Consider the following 13512-nt stretch of genomic DNA (forward strand, 5'->3'; position numbering starts at 1 on the left):
TAACACATTACCCAGTCCATACCAGTATAGATTCTAACATATTACCCAGTCCATACCAGTATAAATCCTAACAAATTACCCAGTCCATACCAGTATAGATCCTAACACATTACCCAGTCCATACCAGTACAGATCCTAACACATTACCCAGTCCATACCAGTATAGATCCTAACACATTACCCAGTCCATACCAGTATAAATCCTAACACATTACCCAGTCCATACCAGTATAGATCCTAACACATTACCCAGTCCATACCAGTATAGATTCTAACACATTACCCAGTCCATACCAGTATAGATCCTAACACATTACCCAGTCCATACCAGTATAGATCCTAACACATTACCCAGTCCATACCAGTATAAATCCTAACACATTACCCAGTCCATACCAGTATAGATCCTAACACATTACCCAGTCCATACCAGTATAGATTCTAACACATTACCCAGTCCATACCAGTATAGATTCTAACACATTACCCAGTCCATACCAGTATAGATTCTAACACATTACCCAGTCCATACCAGTATAGATTCTAACACATTACCCAGTCCATACCAGTATAAATCCTAACACATTACCCAGTCCATACCAGTATAGATACTTACACATTACCCAGTCCATACCGGTATAGATCCTAACACATTACCCAGTCCATACCAGTATAGATCCTAACACATTACCCAGTCCATACCAGTATAGATTCTAACACATTACCCAGTCAATACCAGTATAGATTCTAACACATTACCCAGTCCATACCAGTATAGATCCTAACACATTACCCAGTCCATACCAGTACAGATCCTAACACATTACCCAGTCCATACCAGTATAGATTCTAACAAAAAATAGCGACAATTTTGAAAAAATACCAATATTTTTCACATTTTTTATATGAAATTCTCAAAAAAAATGTAAAGATCAAAATGTTTTAACATTTTAGGGCAATTTGTTTTCTGCTACATATTTTTGGTAAAAAAAATAGCAAAAAGCGTATTTTGATTGATTTGCCCAAAAGTTATTGCGTCTACTAACTACGGGAAAGATTTATGTAATTTTTATTGTTTTTTTTTAACTAATAATGGCGGCGATCTGCGATTTTTTATTTTTTTTGCAGGACTGCGACATTGCGGCGGACAGATTGGACTCCTAACTGACATTTTTGACACTTTTGGGGGTACCAGTGACATTACTACAGTAATCGGTGCTATAAATATGCACTGTTACTGTCAAAATGACACTAGCAGGGAAGGGGTTAACTTTGCGATCAAGGGGTTAAGTGTGACCCTAAGGGCGTGATTCTAACTGTCAGGGGGCGTGGCTTGTTAGATCATCACAGAGACATACGATCCTACATAGCAGGATCGCATAGCCTCAGTGATGATCTAAGGGAGAATGAAAGACGGCTGTGTTTACATCAGCCGTCTGTCTTTCTCCCTCTGCTGCGGGAGATCGTGAGTGACCGGCGGACATCGGAGACGCCGGTCACCCGCGCTAGCTCCCCAGGTAACGAGCGGGCGGATACGTCGATTCGCCCAGCAGCGGCAGAGTGCCGCAGTATATGCACGGTGGAAGGGGGTAAAGTGGTTAACATAAACATCTAGATTTAGCAACTAGCAAGTCCCCTATCAAACCAATCTTGCGGACTCACACACAGCTGAGCTCATGATCAAATACAGAATCACTGTAATCATAAGCGTGCACACAGGGCGTGCCTGATGTTCCTTGACACACCCTAATCACACCCTAATCACCCTGTGCATTTTAGATTTCGAAGAGAGAGTATAGCTTTGAATCCTTTCTGCGTACCAGAGGGATTGCAGGTAAATCTACTGTATATTGTTCTCTGCCTACCAGAGAGCAGGATCTGTCAGTGAGGTCTGCTCATTGTGCTCAGAGTGCAACTCAGTCTGTCTGAAGTGTGTTTAACACTGGTCCAAAAGGAAGGCATATTATTGGCCACTTGGAGGAAACCTGACAAATGAGTGCACAGGCATTTAGTACAGCCCTGGTGATTGGCAGAGGAAAGTGTCTCAGTGCATGCTGGGATACTGTAAAATGCCAGGAGCACATGTGCTCTGGGTCTTTCAGCTGGAGTGCAGAGTCCCGAACGGAGGGGACAGCTGCCTCCTCCTCTGTAGGAGTGCCATGCAGCCTCAGGTGGTTGACCTGAGGGCCTAAAGAGCTAGAGAGGAACTGAACCCGGAGGTCCTGTAAAGCTGACTAGAAGGGGAGACACTGGAAGGATCTAATTCTGCAGTACAGTGAGTACAGATCTGTGTCAAGGGGTCTGACCTGAGGGGGGCCACCCCTACAGCTAGAAGAGTCAGTGGATGGGTATCAGTAAAGGAGATGCTAGAGAGTATCCTGAAGATAAAGTAGATCACCAAGTATAATGCTGGAGAAAGAGCAAGAAGACTTAACCCTTTCCATACATGTGGCAGTATGGTTTAAGCAGTGAGACTGTTTCCACAAGCAACCTGGTGAGGCCAAGTGAGAGTTGTCCTTATCCAAAGTATATACAGTAGTTCCAGTCAGAGTATCCCATTATTCCTTTCTCCCATCCAAGTTCCACAATAACTACTAAGAACCAAAACCCCTGGACTGTTTATTGAGCAGCAAGCCATTGGGAGTAAGGATGAATTTGTGAACTGTGCCCTAAGTCCCTGGTCCCTAACCCTGGTCCTCAGGGCCCACTAACAGGCCAGGTTTGCAAGATAACTGAAATACATCCCAGGTGATATAATTTACTGCTCAGTGATTGCATTACTCTAGTCTGCATCTCCCCAAGGTAATATTTAAAATCTGGCCTGTTAGTGGGCCCTGAGGACCGGAGTTGAGGACCACTGCCCTAAGTGACTGTGTGCTGGTAATCAGAGGAGGCCCAATAAGTCATCATACAGCAAACCCTATGGGGACAGTGCTACACAACGAATTAGAGTCTTGCTGATTCAGACACAAAGCCCACTAAGTCCTGGTTCACATGTATACGATGACAGACATCGCATGTGATTCGGAACGCACTGCTCTGAAAATCACATGCGAGGTCTGTGCTATGCGAATTCAGCCATACAGATTGTATGGCTGAATTTGCATCACATTCAGACACAACTCGCACAGGATCCTTTTTTGGGTCCGCACCAGAATCGGATCGCATGAGTGTTCACACCCATACAATTCGATTCATGTCTGAACTGACAGTTCGCACCTCGATATGCAAGCTGATCTGGGAGTGTCTTTAACTATGCATTGACAACCCCAGCGATCGCATATGGCAGTGTGAACCAGTTGAATGCGATGCGGGAACCCGCAGTTGATTCGCAGGGTTCCCGCATCGCATATATGTGAACTGGCACTGACACACACACAGCTCATGATACAATACAAAATCACTGTGAGCTCTCTAGGCTGTGAGTCATTTAAAGAACCAGCTCATGATACAATACAAAATCATTATGTGCTCGCTGATTTATTCAGAGACTTCTCACAGCAGCTCATTAATCCTATGTGCTCCACTGCTCTGAGACTCGAGTCATTCACACTCAGAGTTTTGCTGCCTGCTTCACACACAGACAGCCCATGTTACAAAACAAAATCTTGATTCTTGCTGCTGGCTTGCACACACACAGCTCATAAATCTTGTGCTCTAATGAGTCATTCAAGACGCATTCTGCTGGCTCACACAGCTCATAATTCTTATGTGCTCTACTTTCTAAAGAGTCATTTGAATCAGATTCACTTTCATGATTCGATTCAGTCAACCTCTGCAGGGAGTTGATTCACAGATTTGAAACAGTGATTCAGTAGCCATTTAGTTAAGCCTACTAGACATCTTCCAGCAAGGAAGTGAGGCAGGCTGTAGCTGACTTGTTGCAATAGCTAGTGTGCAGTGAAATCAGGATAATCTTATTCAGTACAGGAGAGGAGTTTGTACAACGATGCCACAATAAAGGGAAGGTCGGAGGTCAGCTTTAAGCCTAAGAGCCATTGAGAAACAATAAGATCTGCTGCATTAAGCGAGCATCTGCCTCTTGGCTCTCTGGGGAGCGGTAATAGACAGATGGGGCTTTCTCCTGTCATTACAGTGACTTGCAGTGGGAGTTGGTCTGCATTCAATATTGAAAACAGCTAAGAAAATTATCCATCACAGCCTGACACAAGTGGCTTTATCCCGCAACGCCATGCAAATAATACAGAATATATGCAAAATGCAGAAACCGAGGGCCATTCATCGAAAAGAAGATTATATTTGGAGTCAGGTCTCTTGGTGAAATTTATTTTGCTCACTGAGCTGCATGGGCAAAGTTTTCTTGAAAAAAATAAAAATAGCAAATTCTATTATAATGTTGCAGATAGATAGGGGGGGGGGGGGGGGGATGGACGTATGCAGGCAAGCTATACTTACCTTCTAATTTATTTTCTCTATCCTTCTTATGCTATTTCTATTTCTTTCCTGGACATCTATTGACATTTAGTATCCATGCCATGTTTCTGTCCCCCCCCCCCCCCATATAGGGAATATCCATTATATACTTTTTGAATTGGTCTTAGTGCTAGTTCACGCCACATGCCTTCCAGTGCTTTCTTTCTGTATACAACGTGCATAGCAAGTAAGTTACACGGTTTTCAATGGCATAGTTCACAATAGTACTTGCAGTTCCCGTGCGTTCTGGTTCCATAAAAAAAAAAAAAAAAGTAGAACATTAGAACATGCTGCATTTCTTCTGTACAGTACTAGAATGCAGCTAGATGCATGAAAAATGCACTGGACCTGGGTGCAGTGAAAAAAAAAAAAACAGAAAAAAAAAAAATAAACCATCTGGATCGCATCTGGAAAAATGCGTTAAAAACATTCATGCAGAAATGCATTCGGAACAGATCTCAAAAAAACAATAAAAATGACATAAATCTTTCCCGTAGTTTGTAGACACGATAACATTTGCACAAACCAATCAAAATACGTTTATTGTGATTTTTTTTTTTACCAAAAATATGTAGCAGAAAACAAATTGGCATAAAATGTTAAAAAATTTAGATTTTTTAATTTTGTTTTGGGAATGTTATATAGCAGAAAGTGAAAATATATATTTTTTTCAGAATTGTCGCTCTTTTTTTGTTTATAGTGCAAGAAATAAAAATTGCACAGGTGATCAAATACCACCAAAAAAAAAAAGCTCTATTTGTGGGAAAAAAAAGGACATCAATTTTATTTAGGTACAGCGTCGTACGACTGCTCAATTGTCCATTAAAGTAACGCAGTGCCGAATCGCAAAATATGGCCTGGTCATTAAGGGGGCAAATCCTTCCAGTCCAGAAGTGGTTAAAGTACCTTTTCCGTGTTTGCAGGTGACACCCAGCTATGCAGTGGAATAATGTCGTTACATGATGTCTCCAATGTACAAGCCAACCTCATTGGGCAACTATGTGGCAAATTAGGTTTAATGTTGATAAATGTAAAGTTATGCACTTGGGGGCTAAGAATATGCATGCATCATACATACTAGGGGGAGTACAACTGGGGGAATCCATAGCGGAGAAGGATCTGGGTGTTCTGGTAGATCCTAAGCTTAATAATAGCATGCAATGCCAAGCTGCTGTTTCCAAAGCAAGCAAAGTCCTTTATTGTATTAAGAGAGGTATGGACTCCAGAGTGAGAGATATAATTTTGCCCCTGTACAAATCATTAGTAATTAAGACCTCATTTGGAATATGCAGTTCAGTTTTGGACACCAGTTCTCAAAAAGGATATCAGGGAACTGGAGAAAGGGCAGAGAAGGGCAACCAAACTGATAAGAGGCATGGAGGACCTCAGCTATGAGGAAAGATTAGAGGAACTGAATTTAGTCCTTTCTTGAGAAGGAGATTAAGGGGGGATATGATCACCGTATACAAATAAATAGGGGGTCCATATAGTGAACTTGGCGTTGAGTTGTTCACTTTAAGGTCATCACAGAGGACAAGGGGGCACTCTTTACATCTAGAGGAAAAGACATTTACGTCTCCAAATACAGAAAGGTTTCTTTACAGTAAGAACTGTGAAAATGTTGAAAATACTCCCTCCAGAGGTGGTTCTGGCCAGCTCAGTAGATTACTTTAAAAAAAGGCCTGGATTCTTTCTAGGTGTATATAATATAACTGGGTACTAACATTTATAGGTAAATTTGATCCACAGAATATTCGTTTGCCTCTCGGGGGATCAGTAAGGAATATTTTTTCCCCTGCTGTAGCAAATTGGATCATACTTTGCTGGGGTTTTTCGCCTTCTTCTGGATCAACTGTGGGCATAGGATTGTGTATATGGGATTGTGACAGGAGTCACTTTGGTTGGGGGGCCTGTGGAACCCAACTTACCTTAGAGAGGTTGGGAAATACCTCACTCAGCTCCCTAGGCCCCTCTTATGTGCAAGTCACCCTGGGTCTATTTGTGGCCAAGAAAATGATGGACTTAATGGACACAGATTATGGTTTGGATTACTCAAATGGGACAGTAATAGTTGTCAACAATATATCTCAAAGAATATATGAAGACTCTGAGACTCTAGGCCTAGCTGCCTATTGCCAATAAGGCTTCACACAGTCAGATTCATAGCAGATTCTAATATCATCAGCTCAATCACCTGTCTTCCCCACATTGTAATTATGCTGATTTACACTGTGTTTACACTTATAATAATGTGTATTGTATTTCGTTTTAGCCTTGTTGCCGGCCGTCTGGTCCTCCAGTCTGGTTTAAGTGCGCTGAGTTGATCAGCATGTTAATGATAACCTTGTCTAGATGGGATTAGCCATGAGTCAGCTGTAGCTCGTTATCTAACCATTGTGTGATGTTTTGGGTAAATATTCGGGTCATTGTTCATGTAGTGGCTGACATACTTCTCAAGTGTATAAAAAGTCTGTTTCTTGTTCAATAAAGATGTGGATGTTTTCAGACACATAGAAGCTAACTTGTCGGCTAGTTTTGTATGGAGGAAGCCGTATACTGACGGAAGCCCACAAACATGTTGTGGGGTCGTGGTTCCATTACAGGGATTGTATGGCTGTGTTTTTTTTTTATTTTTTTTATTGGTTGGGCCAGATGGACATATGTCTTTTTTCAACCTGACTAGCTATGTAACTATGTAACTACGTATTGTGACAGGAAGTCAGGAAAATCTATGGGTGTTGTCACTGACGGGAGATATATTTCTGCTTGGTTTAGACAATTCACTAATTGCTATCAGGTGTCGGCTGCAGAGGTAGGCAGGAAGGTGTACGGAAGTTGAGAACACTTTCAGCTGTTCAGAATGAGGCAATTAAGATCTCTATAACTTGTCCAAAGGGAGTCTATTGATTGCTGTCTCCTGAGGCTGTGTAAGCTGGGGAGAGCAGTCAGATGAGAGACTTCTAAAGGTGAGGTGTTGAATTTTTTTCTGTGTAAAGAAAACACAAATGGACATTTGAGTGTCTGCTGTAGAACCAGCAGGGTCTGCCCAAAGAGTAGGTTGGGAAGACTCCTTAGATAGGTTCCGGTGTGTGAGAAGGTAGACGCCCACAGTGGCCAGGATTTATTTTGTGTTTTGTTTTATTTTGATGTTTTTGCTGCATGCACTGTTTTGAAGAAATTGGACGAATAAACCATAAACTGTTGTTTTCAACCACTCCTCGGCTATCTCCCTGTGTGACGAACCCCCCCCAAAAGGGGTTATCCACACCCGCTACCGAGCTAATCCGTCACATATGGTGGAGGATGCGGGCAGTTAAAGTAAACCCAAAAAAATGGAGGAAATACTGAAACAACTGATTATATCGAATGCAGCCCAACAGCAGGCAAATGCAGCTCAACAGCAGGCAAATGCGGATTTTCAGCGGAGCTTTGCAGCTCAACAACAAGCTCACCGAGAGGCCATTGAAGGCGTGGAACAGAGACACCAGCAGCAAATGGAGGCCATTGTGAAACAGCTTCAGAGACAGCAGACCGAGTTTGGGAGTCAGGCCAGTAACATACCGACTTTTCGGGTAAACCACTTATTGCCAAAGATGACTACAGATGAGGACCCTGAGATGTTTCTGACCACGTTTGAAAGAACAGCGGAGAAAGAGAGTTGGCCTAAAGAACAGTGGGCTGGACTAGTGGCCCCCCTATTAGCTGGAGAAGCCCAAAAGGCATATTTTGACTTGGAACTTGCAGATGCAAAAAACTATGATCGATTAAAAGTGGAAATATTGGCACGTTTTGGGGTAACCTTGGATGTCCGTGCTCAGCGGGTCCACAATTGGAGTTATCAGCTGAAGAAACCACCCCGGTCGCAGATGTATGACCTCATCCATTTGGCTAAGAAATGGCTGCAGCCAGAAATTCTGTCCGGACCAGAAATTTTGGAGCGAGTAGTCATGGATAAATTTCTTAGGTCTCTTCCTAACACCCTGCAGAAATGGGTAAGCCATGGTGGTCCGGAAACCGCAGACAAATTAGTAGACCTGGTCGAAAGGTACCTAACAACTGAGAATTTGACCTCTTTTTCCAGAGATGCACAGACTTTTCACCCCAAGACCAGAACCTCCCCACCTATAAGTAAGACTGCGTCAGGGGATGGGGGTGGAGAGAGGATCCAAAGAGCAACTCGAGGTGTTAGTAGGACCACTACTAATGTTTGGCGAGAGCGACCTGGAAGACCCATCCCACAGGAGAGGACTGGAAGGTTGATTTGTTACCGTTGCCGGGAAGAGGGACATGTAGCAGCAGTTTGCCCAGCGGTTTGCCCAGTGGATGATGAACCCATGCATTGTGACTTTCTGACAGAGAGACGACAGTCCTTTTTTGCAACCACATACACTGCAGTAAAGGGGAATGAGAAACCTTTATATAGAATGTGTTTAGATGGTAAAGATGTTGTGGTATTGTTGGATTCAGGTAGCCTGGTTACCTTAGTGAGAAGTGATCTAGTGGTGAAAAAAAACGTACATCCTAGGAAAATGGCGGTAGTTTGTGTACATGGGGACACTCGAGAATATCCGGTGACTACAGTTTCCTTTGAAACCTCCCTCGGTAACTTGTGTCACCAAGTGGGTTTAGTTCCCAAACTGCCACATGACGCCATTGTGGGAAGGGATTTCCCAAAATTCTGGGAACTCTGGGATTGCCCAGATTCCCCAGTAGGTGGTTCTTCTGAGCCTGAACCATCTACTCCAGAATCCTCTAACTGTGAGGATTATCCTGAGTTTCCGTGCTCAGTCTTAGCCGGGGAAACACCAGTCCCTAGGGAGGAGCCTGCTACCTCAGAAGAGGAACAGTGGCCGTTAGGGTTGGATGACCTTAAAGTGCACCGAGAAAATTTTATCACTGAGCAATTGAGGGACCCCACATTGCTAAGAGCCCGGGAGAATGTAGTGAAGATAGATGGGGAGCTAGTTAACCCTGACGAGAGGATTGCCCTCCCTTACTTCATTATTGAGAGGGACCTCTTATATCGAGTGTCACAGAGGATAGAGGACACTGTTGAGCAACTGGTAGTGCCTAAACCGTACCGCAAGATGGTTTTGGAACTGGCCCATGGGCACATTCTTGGGGGACATTTGGGAGCAGAAAAAACCCGGGAGAGAATCACCCAGAGGTTTTATTGGCCTGGGATCACTAAGGAAGTGGAATTGTACTGCTCTTCCTGTCCAGTGTGTCAGATTAATGCACCCATGCCCCATTTCCGTAGTCCTTTGGTACCCCTGCCCATTATCGAGGTTCCTTTTGAGAGGATCGCCATGGATTTGGTTGGGCCCTTACTGAAGTCCACAAGAGGGCACCAGCACATCTTGGTGATAATGGATTATGCCACCCGTTACCCAGAAGCGATTCCTCTCCGAAATACCTCTGCTAAAACCATAGCCAAGGAGTTATTTCAAGTTGTCACCCGGGTGGGTCTACCTAAGGAAATCCTAACTGACCAGGGCACCCCGTTTATGTCCAGGGTGACAAGAGAACTTTGTAAACTCCTGAAAGTGACCCAGTTACGTACCTCAGTATATCACCCTCAAACAGATGGGTTAGTGGAGAGGTTTAATAAAACGTTAAAACAAATGTTGAGGAAGGTGGTGGATAAAGACGGAAAGAATTGGGATTATCTGCTCCCTTATCTGATGTTTGCCATAAGAGAGGTTCCCCAATCATCCACAGGGTTCTCTCCGTTTGAGTTGCTGTATGGGAGGCACCCCCGGGGCCTACTTGACATTGCCAGGGAAACATGGGAGAGTGAGAGTTCCCCTCATCGAAGTGTGATTGAGCATGTTGCCCAAATGCAAGATAGAATTGCCCAAGTGATGCCGATTGTGAAGGCACATTTAGCCCAAGCCCAGTTGGCTCAACAAAGGATTTACAATCGTGGGGCCCAGGTCCGTTCTTTTGCACCTGGTGATAGGGTGTTGGTGTTGGTCCCCACGGTCGAAAGTAAATTCCTAGCCAAATGGCAGGGGCCCTATGAAGTATTGGAGAAAATAGGGATGGTGAATTATAAAATTAGCCAACCAGGAAGACGAAAACCTGAGCAGCTCTATCACGTGAACTTGTTAAAACCATGGAAGGATAGAGAGTCCTTGGTCGCTGAGACTACCCGAGTTTCTGCTCCAGTTCACCTGGCTGTCCCTGAAGTTGGGATAGCAGAGACTCTGTCCAAACTTCAGAAACAGGAGGTTAAAGAATTTGTGCTCCGTAATAGGGAGAAGTTTTCAGACCTGCCAGGTTGGGTCTCGGGAGTTAAACCTGACATTATCACCACCCCAGGGGATAAGGTCAAGTTAAAGCCTTATAGAATTCCAGAAGCCCGGCGAGATGCCATTCGCCAGGAAGTAAAAAAAATGCTTGAGTTGGGGGTGATAGAAGAGTCAAATAGTGATTGGTCCAGTCCCATTGTCTTAGTGCCCAAACCAGATGGAAGTTGGCGGTTTTGTAATGATTTTCGCCGCCTGAATAAAATCACTAAGTTTGACACCTATCCTATGCCCCGCATAGATGAACTAATTGATCGCCTAGGCACTGCCCGGTACATGACCACGTTAGACCTTACCAAGGGTTATTGGCAAATTCCTCTCTCGGGGTCGGCCAGGGAAAAAACAGCATTTGTAACTCCAGACGGATCTTTCCAATATCGGAGGATGCCTTTTGGGTTACAGAATGCTCCTGCCACATTCCAACGCACCATGGATAAGACCCTTCGGCCTCATTTAGCCTATGCTGCTGCATACCTCGATGACGTGGTCATTCACAGTGAGGATTGGGACTCACACTTACCAAAAGTTCAGGCTGTGTTGGATTCCATCTGGAAAGCTGGGTTTACAGCCAATCCAAAAAAATGTACCATTGGGCTAGAAGAGGCGAAGTATCTGGGGTATACCATTGGTAGAGGTCTAATCAAGCCCCAAATAAACAAAGTTGAAGCTATTAAGGATTGGCCACGTCCCACCAGCAAGAAACAGGTTCGTGCATTTTTGGGGATTGCAGGTTATTATCGCCGTTTTATTCCCCATTTTGCCTCACAGGCTGCTTCCCTGACCAATCTGACCAAAGGGAAGGAGTCTGTCATGATCAAATGGACTCCCGAGGCAGAAACAGCTTTTCAGGCTTTAAAACAGGCCTTATGTAGCCAGCCAGTTTTAAAGTCGCCTGATTTTTCACGAGACTTTGTGGTCCAGACAGATGCATCAAATGTGGGTTTAGGAGCTGTACTGTCCCAGATTATCAATGGGGAAGAACACCCTGTTATGTACCTCAGCCGAAAGTTGAAGGCCCATGAAGAGAATTATGCCACCATTGAGAAAGAGTGTTTGGCGGTGAAATGGGCCTTGGATTCTCTCCGATACTACCTCCTGGGTAGACAGTTTGAACTGGTGACGGATCACGCCCCATTGAAGTGGATGGCACAGAACAAGGAGACCAATAGGAGAATAAATAGATGGTTTCTGGCCCTTCAGGAATTTAGTTTTGTGGTAACGCATCGCCCCGGTGTTCAAATGGGGAATGCAGATGGTTTGTCCCGTGCACATGCGTGCCTGTCAACCTGTGTCCCAACCCTAGGGTTGAAACAAGAGGGGGGGGTATGTGACAGGAAGTCAGGAAAATCTATGGGTGTTGTCACTGACGGGAGATATATTTCTGCTTGGTTTAGACAATTCACTAATTGCTATCAGGTGTCGGCTGCAGAGGTAGGCAGGAAGGTGTACGGAAGTTGAGAACACTTTCAGCTGTTCAGAATGAGGCAATTAAGATCTCTATAACTTGTCCAAAGGGAGTCTATTGATTGCTGTCTCCTGAGGCTGTGTAAGCTGGGGAGAGCAGTCAGATGAGAGACTTCTAAAGGTGAGGTGTTGAATTTTTTTCTGTGTAAAGAAAACACAAATGGACATTTGAGTGTCTGCTGTAGAACCAGCAGGGTCTGCCCAAAGAGTAGGTTGGGAAGACTCCTTAGATAGGTTCCGGTGTGTGAGAAGGTAGACGCCCACAGTGGCCAGGATTTATTTTGTGTTTTGTTTTATTTTGATGTTTTTGCTGCATGCACTGTTTTGAAGAAATTGGACGAATAAACCATAAACTGTTGTTTTCAACCACTCCTCGGCTATCTCCCTGTGTGACGAACCCCCCCCAAAAGGGGTTATCCACACCCGCTACCGAGCTAATCCCTCACAGTATGTTTTGCTACAAGTGACAGGACGCTCAGATGGGAACAAGGGCTATTGAAAATAATAGGTTTTTACTTGTTGAGCTACAAGTTACAAAATGCTGAGGTGTGAATGGTGCCTTGGTGTGGAGGGAGAAGGGGGATTCAGTCTCACACCGCACCACATATATGGGCTAAAACTTCTTTCTTCATGTTGTACATTATATTACCAAAAGTATCGGGACTCCTGTCTTTACAAGCAGAATGAATTTTAATGGAATCCCAGTCTTAGTCCATAGGGTTCAATATTGAGATGACCCACCCTTTGCAGCTATAACAGCTTCAACTCTCCTGGGAAGGCTGTCCACAAGCTTTAGGAGTGTGTCTATGGGAATGTTTGACCATTCTTACAGAAGCGCATTTGAGAGGTCAGGCACTGATGTTGGACGAGAAGGCCTGGCTCGCAGTCTCTGCTCTAATTCATCCCAAAGGTGTTCTGTTGGGTTGAGGTCAGGACTCTGTGCAGGCCAGTCAAGTTCCTCCAACCCAAACTCGCTCATTCATGTCCTTATGGACCTTGCTTTGTGCATTGGTCTGAATCATTTAGTGGAGGGGGGATTATGGTGTGGGGTTGTTCTTCAGAGGTTGGGCTTTGCCCCTTAGTTCCAGTAAAGGGAACTCTTAAGGCACCAAGACGTTTTGGACAATTTCATGCTTCCAACTTTGTGAAAACAGTTTGGTGATGGCCCCTTTCTATTCCAACATGACTGAGCACCAGTTCACAAAGCAAGGTCTATAAAGACATGGATGAGCTTGGGGTGGAGGAACTTGACTGGCCTGCACAGAATCCTGACCTCAAGCCGACAGACAACCTTTGGGATGAA

This window comes from Pelophylax lessonae (assembly GCF_965119305.1).
Source record: "Pelophylax lessonae genome assembly, chromosome: 4".
Classification (NCBI taxonomy): Eukaryota; Metazoa; Chordata; class Amphibia; order Anura; family Ranidae; genus Pelophylax; species Pelophylax lessonae.